The sequence below is a fragment of the Carlito syrichta genome, unplaced genomic scaffold (assembly GCF_000164805.1).
Source record: "Carlito syrichta isolate Samal-C Ts95f unplaced genomic scaffold, Tarsius_syrichta-2.0.1 Scaffold314761, whole genome shotgun sequence".
In the NCBI taxonomy this organism is placed as follows: Eukaryota; Metazoa; Chordata; class Mammalia; order Primates; family Tarsiidae; genus Carlito; species Carlito syrichta.
The window spans coordinates 186,866-194,368 of NW_007258857.1; the positions used below are offsets into that span (position 1 = coordinate 186,866).

The following is a 7,503-nucleotide window of genomic DNA, read 5'->3' on the forward strand; positions in this document are numbered from 1 at the left end:
GGAGCGGCCACTGCACTCCAGTCTGGGTGACAGTGAGACTCCAACTCAAAAAAAAAAGTAACCAATATAAAGCTATCTTATATTTATATTATATAGCATGTGATGTTATAATAGTTCTCAGAAACATGATTTACAGAGATTTGAAGGCAACTGGGAAAAAAGTGAGAATTCATTCCTGAATTGCATTCTAAAGATTAAAATGAAAAAATTATTATTCCCAGTGCATTTCCGAGCCTCTGTAATACCTAGCTCCCCTCTTTTTTTTCTCTTTACACACATGGGATGTTTTCAGGCACCTGGCTTAAAAAAAATTTTTTTTTATAAAAAAAACCACATAGACCTCTACAACAGAAAGAAAGAAAGAGAAAGAGAGAGAGTTAGAGTGAGAGAGAAAGAGAAAGAGAAAAGGAAAGAAAAATGAAAAGAAAAGCTCAAGTCATTATCCTAACTGAATTAACTCAGAAACAGAAAACCAAACACCACATGTTCTCACTTGTATGTGGCAGCTAAATGAACATAAAGATGGAAATAACAGACACTGGGACACCAAAAGAGGGGGATACTTAGCAAGGGTTTAGATACTACCTATTGGATACAATGTTCACTGTTTGGGGAAGCCCAATCCCCACTAGGACACAATTTGCCCATGTAACAAACATGCATTTGTACCCCCGAATCTAAAATTTTAAAATGTAAATAAGAAAAGATATCTGAAACAAATACAGTAAAATCTTCCTAGTTGGAAAAAAAGAATAGAAAATAAAAGAAAGAGAGGGAGGGAAAGACAGTGGGGGGGGGAGAATAGGCTAGGCATAGTGGCTCACACCTGTAATCTCAGCACTTTGGGAGGCTGAGACAGAAGGATCACTTGAACCCAAGAGCTCAAGACCAGCCTGGGCAACAGAGCAAGATCTCTGTGTCTAAACAATTTTAAAAATTAGCAAGGTGTGGAAGCACGCGCCTGTGGTCCCAGCTACTTGGGAGGCTGAGTAGGAAGATCACTTGAGCCCAGGACTTCGAATCTGCAGTGAGCTATGATCATACCACTGCACTCCAACCTGGGGCAACAGAGTGAGAAAAAAAAGAAAGAAGCCAGGTTCGGTGGCTCAGCCTGTAATCCCGCGCCTTTGGGAGGCTGAGGTGAGTGGATTACCTGAGCCCGTGGGTTCGAGACCCGCCTGGGCAGGCAAGACCTCATCTCTACAATAAATCAAAAATTAGCCGGGCGTGGTAACGTACGCCTGTAATTCCGGCTACTCGGAAGGCTGAGGCGGAAGGATCGCCGGAGCCCAGCAGGTGGAGGCTGCGGTGGTCAGGAGGGTGCCACTGAACTCCAGCCTGGGCAACAGAGTAAGACTCCGACACACACACAAAAAAATTACACGATTTTTTATAAGTAAATTCTGGATTTTGGGGGGTCCTCCCTCATATATCCTGTTTTTAACTGAAAAACACATGACTGAAAGTCATTTCTATGACTTTCTATATGGTATAATGGTTAATAAAGGCCCACTTATTTCCTTTAATTGGACTATACTTTATATGCCACTAAGTTGATAATATAGATTTTGGGGAGATAATTAGTTGCCTTTATTTCTACTTGTGAGAGCTGCTACACCAGACCAAATATTAACACTTACCATATGCCCATCAATTTGGTAAGAGTTAGCAAGAGAAAGAGGGGTAGGGGTGTGTGTAGGGGTGTGTGTGTGTGTGTGTGTGTGTGTGTGTGTGTGTGTGTGTGTGTGAAAGAGAGAGAGAGAGAGAGAGAGACAGCATATACACATACCATCCCATCACCTCCAAAATTCCCTCTTGATATCTCTTTATTTTACAACCAACATCTTCCTACATCCCAAACCCCTGGCATCCACTGTTTTCCTCCCTATAGTTTTGCTTTTTCAGATTGCCATATAAATGGAATGATGTACTATCTAGCCTTTTAAATCTGACTTCTTTCACTTAGCAAAACGCATTTTAAGATTCACCTATGCTATTGCATAAATCAACTGGTAGTTACTTTTTCTATTTTTAAACCAAGGAGTAGTATTCAATGGGATGGATATACAACAAACTGTTTATCTATTTTACCAGCTGAAAGAACTGGGTGGTTTCCAATATTTTGGTGACTAATGCTGAATAATGCTACTATAAACATTCATGTACAGGTTTTTGTGTAAACATAAGCTTTTATTTCTCTTGGCTAGATACTTAGAGGTAGGATTGCTGAGTCATATGGTAGGTACAGGTTTAATTTCATAAGAAACTGCTGGCAAACTGCATTCCAAGGTGGCTATATCATTTTGCATTCACACCAGCAATGTATGATAGGTCCAGTTGCTCTGTCCACTTACCAAAACTTGATATTGTAAGTTTTTTTAAAGACATTCTAATAATAGATGTATAGTGGTATCTCATTATGGGGCTTTTTTCTACTTTATTTTTTAGAGGACTGTTAGGATCACAGCAAAATGAAATGGAAAGTACAGGCATTTCTCATATACTCCCAGTTATCATACACGTACAATCTCCCCCATTAGCAACATCTCATACCAGACTGGTACAATAACAACAATTGTCATAATGGTTTTAATTTTCATCTGCCTCATTTCTTTTCATTATTTGCTATTTTTATATCTTCCAGGTGAAGTATTTATTCAGATCTTATGCCCATTTTGTTATTTGGTTATTCTTTCCTTGTTAAATTTTGGGGATTTTAAAAATTTATTATGAATACAAGTCTTTGTTAAAAATGTGATTTGCAGTTGGGCACAGTGGTGTACACCTATTGTCCCAGCTACTTGGAAGGCTGAGGTGGGAAGATCACTTGAGCCCAGGAGTTCAAGTCCAGTCTGGGCAACATAGCAAGATTCTGTAACTTAAAAAAATAATGTGATTTGCAAATATTTTCTCCTAATCTGTGGCTTGTCTTTTCATCTTCTTTCACAGAGTAAAAATTTTCATTTTAATGAAGTCCAATGTATCCATTTTTCATTTATTAAAAAGTTGTACTTTTAGGATAATATAGATTTCTAATCACATTCTTTGTAAACATCTTTCTTTATACAAACATGAATATTATTTATCCTAACTAGCAGCCTCAATTACAAAACTGAGAAGAAATGAGTAAAAACGGCCACCAATGTTACTTAATGGGTATAGAGTTTCAGTTTGGGAAGACAAAAAACAGTTATGGAGGTGGATGGTAGTGATGGTTGCACTACAATATGACTATACTTACTGCCACAGAACTGGTACACTTAAACATGGTTAAAAAGGTAAATTGCATTGTATGTTTATTTTACCATAATAAAAAAAAGACCTGGCTGGGCACAGTGGCTTACATCTGTAATCCCAGCACTTTGGGAGGCCAAAGCGGGTTGATCTCTTGAGTCCAGGAATTCAAGACCAGCCTTGGGCAATATAGTGAGACTTCATCTCTTAAAAAAATTTTTTTTAATTAGCCGTACATGGTGGCCCAAGCCTGTAGTTCTAGCTACCTAGGAGGCTGAGGCAGGAGGATCATCTGAGCCCAAGAGGTCGAGGCTGTGGTAAGCTGTAATCGTGCCACTCACTCCAACCTGGGTGACAGATTGAGACCTCAACTCAAAAATAAATAAATAAAAATGTAAAAGACCTGCCACTGAGCAACAAAAAAATGTCAGGGAAGTCTACGTTCTAAAGCTCATGAACACTATTTGTCAGAAGGACACTTCAGGCAATGGTGAGACCAAGGCAATGAACCCAAAGTTTCACTTTGGATCCTGGGACAAGATGCGAGATGGATTGCCAAAAGACACTATGTCTAGCACTTTGTAGATAGGTTGTCTCATTTAATCCTCATACTCACCTTTTGAGGAAGATACTATGTTATGTTTCTTTCACAGTTAAGGGAACTAAGGCTTGAAGGGCAAATTAGTCTGTTCAAAGTCATCCTTGAATCAGTTAAATCAAAGTGAAAATTAGAAGAAACCACCAGACAACCTGACCCCAGAATTCTCACTCTAGACCACTCCTCTGTACTGTCTCACAATCTGTAAAGAAAAACTTTCAAAAAAAACTCTCTTTACTCAGCTTTTATTTTGAGAAATTTAAAAGTTTTAGAAAACTATAAGTTTTGTTTTGTTTTGTTTTTGAGACAGGGTCTCATTCTGCCTCCCAGGCTGGGGTGTAGTGGCACGATCATGGCTCACCGCAGCCTTGACTTTCTGGGCTCAGGTGATCCTCATTCCTCTGCCTCCTGAGTAGCTGGGAATACAGGCATGTGCCACCATGCCTGGCTAATTTGTTTATTTTTTTTTTAAGACGAGGTCTCACTATGTTGCCTAGGCTGGTTTCAAATTCCTGGGCTCAAGCAATCCTCCCACCAAAGTGCTGAGACTACAGGCATGAGCTACCATACCCAGCCAGAAAACTACAAATTATTTATCAAACATTCCCTGGGGATTATTAAAATATAATTTCACTAGACTGGTTTCACATAGTATAGTGAACAAAGATAAGCTACATGCTATCATTTACTTTGCAGTGGAGTGGGTAACAGTTTTCCATATGATGTCAAATGGCCCAGTGTCAAATCCTAGTACTGGCTTCATGCTGAAGAATCTTATGCATATTAGTTCATGTGAATAAAATCACTAATAAAATAAGCACTAGAAGCTTATTTATTCAAAATGTGTTGCTTATATTCCATCTTGAAGCTTCCAAAATTAGGTAAACTTCACTGATATTGTGAAGACCCAGTAATGCTTAGAATACTTTAAATTTCTATTAAAGCTATCTATTATTATTTATAAAAAAGAATTACCTTGTACAAATCTCTTAATCTATAAAATGATAAGTATTTAATAGCAGTGGCTCTGAAATCAGGCTACCTTAGTTCAAGTTCTGGCTCTTCTACTTGCCAAATGTAAAGCGCTGGGCCTGTCACTTGTCTCCTTAAGCTTTATTGTACCATGGCTAAAAATTAAGAATAGTTATAGCAGTGCTGTGAGCATGAGACAAACTATGCAAATTGCTTAGTACAGTCCCTTTTACACAGTAAGCCACCAGTGCACAAGAACTATTCCTATGTTTTATTGGTGCTATTGAAATGTATGGGTAGCATTAGCAATCAAAGCATAGAAAGGCATTTTGCAAATCTTGCAGAGACAGCAATATTCTAATAATTTTTAGACAACTGTAACTTATCTCACTTGGTGCTCATAAACACTGACCACTCCAACTAAAATTACCCTCTGCCAGACTATCTCTATCATAACCCCTTGTTTTATATATTCTCATTCAGGTTAAGCATCTCTATTCAAAAAATTCAAAACCCTAAATGCTTTAAAATCCAAAACTTTTTGAGTATCAACATGATGTCACAAGTGAAAAGTTCTACATCTGACCTCATGCGGCAAGTCACAGTCAAAATGCAGGCACACAACAGTTTCTTAGCATCCCCCAACCCCCCTTTAGCTGTGATATATCCGCAGACATTCACAACAGAACAAGAAATCATGTCCATTTATAAAATCAAAGAGAGACATCTAAGAAAAAAAAAAAAACATTGTTAATGAGGCAGATGACTCTGGAAGAAACATTTCAAAAAGTCATCTGGGAGAACGCCTCCTCATCCCTAGAAGAACCACTTCCTGGTCCCTCAACAACTGCTTCTGATGTTTCTTCTCACCTAAAATAAAATATAATAGTGTACAGTAACCATTTAATCAAAATACAGCATCATCGGTGGAGACTGAAAACCTGCTATTGTTTGTTATTGTTGTTTAACAGCTGATACAGAAATTCTGGTGATGCTACTATGCTGTTAGTTGCCCTGAATATATTGCTTTTTCACTGTATTCATGGTATGTCATATTTGTAACTGTTAAGTACTGTTAACAGTTATTACTGTGTGAATAAGTGTAAGAAAATGATCGCTTATCAGTAGCATATAAATTAAGAGTCAGGAAAAATGGTGAGGCCACAGATTGTCCACATAGGTAGCTGAGACAGTGATCTGCTTTCTGATGGTTCAATGTATACAAACTTTTTTCATGCACAAAATTATTTAAAACATTGTATAAAATTACCTTCAGCTCTCTCCTCCAGCCATTCAAGGTGCCAAAATTTAAGGCTAAGGGGAAGAAAGTGGCCCCAGCCCCTGCTGTCATGAGGAAGCAGGGGGCCAATAAAGTAGTGAATCCTGTTTGAGAAAAGGTCTAAGAATTCTGGCATTATACAAGACACTCAGCCCAAAAGGGACCTCACTCACTTTGCCAAATAGTGCCACTGTAACCTGTGGCAAAAAGCTGTCCTCTGAAAGCACCTGAAAGTGCCTCTTGCTATTAACCAGTTTACCCAGGCCTCAGACACCAAACAGCTACTCAACAGCTTAAGCTGGTCCACAAGTACACATCACCGGCAAAGCAAGGGAAGACACAGAGATTGTTGGCCCAGACTGAGAAGAAAGCTGCCAACAAAGGGGATGTCCCCACTAAGAGACTACCCATCTTTGAGCAGGGCTTACCACTGTCACCAACTTGGTAGAGAACAAGAAGACTCAGCTGGGCACACTGTACAAGATGTGAATCCCACTGAGCTGGTTATCTTCCTACCTGCCCTATGTCATAAAACGGGGATCCTTCACTGCATTATCAAGAGAAAAGCAAGACTGGGGCATCTAGTTCACAGGAAGACCTGTACCACTGTCGCCTTCACACAGGTTAACTCAGAAGACGGAGGAGCTATCAGGACAGATATGACACGATCCACCATCACTGGGGATGCAAAATCTGTACATCCAAAATCTGTGGCTTGCATTGCCAAGCTGGAAAAGGCAAAGGATAAAGAACTTTTCACTAAACTGGGTTAAATATATACTGTTGAATTTTCTGTACATTAAAAATAATAAAAATTATTCTCTGGTCCCAAGTATTTTGGATAAGGGATACTAAACCTGCACCACCTATTGCTACTTCATATCTATTTTCTATTTTTGTTTTTTGTTTTTGAGTCAGGTCTCACTCTGTCACCCAGGCTGGAGTGCAGTGGCAAAAATTTTTTTAAAATTACCTATGTGTATAAGATGTACATGAAACATAAACAAATGCTGTGTTTAGACCTGGGTTCCATCCACAATATACACCACTATATATATATATCCATACACACACTCACACACACACATATACATATGAGGGGGTATCCAAAAAAATTTTATTTATTTAAAAATGTGTATTTATTCTCACATGTTTAAATTTCAGTCACCTTCAAAGTGCTCTCTGATGCAATATACCTTTTTTTTTTTGAGTTGGAATCTCACTCTGTCGCCCAGACTGGAGTGCAGTGGCCGCTCCCGGCCACTGCAGCCTCGACCTGCTGTGCTCCGGTGATCCTTCCACTCAGCCTTCCAAGTAGCTGGAACTACAGGCGTGCACTACCACACTCGGCTAGTTTTTTGATTTATTGTCGAGATGAGGTCTCGACAAGTTGCCCAAGCAGGTCTCGAACCTGGGGGCT

General features: G+C 39.1%; 1 pseudogene; it reads left to right on the plus strand.

The window, feature by feature from the left end:
• LOC103274387 overlaps positions 1-6,856 on the plus strand; it is a 12,880-nt pseudogene extending 6,024 nt beyond the window's left edge.
• The last annotated feature ends 647 nt before the right edge of the window (positions 6,857-7,503 follow it).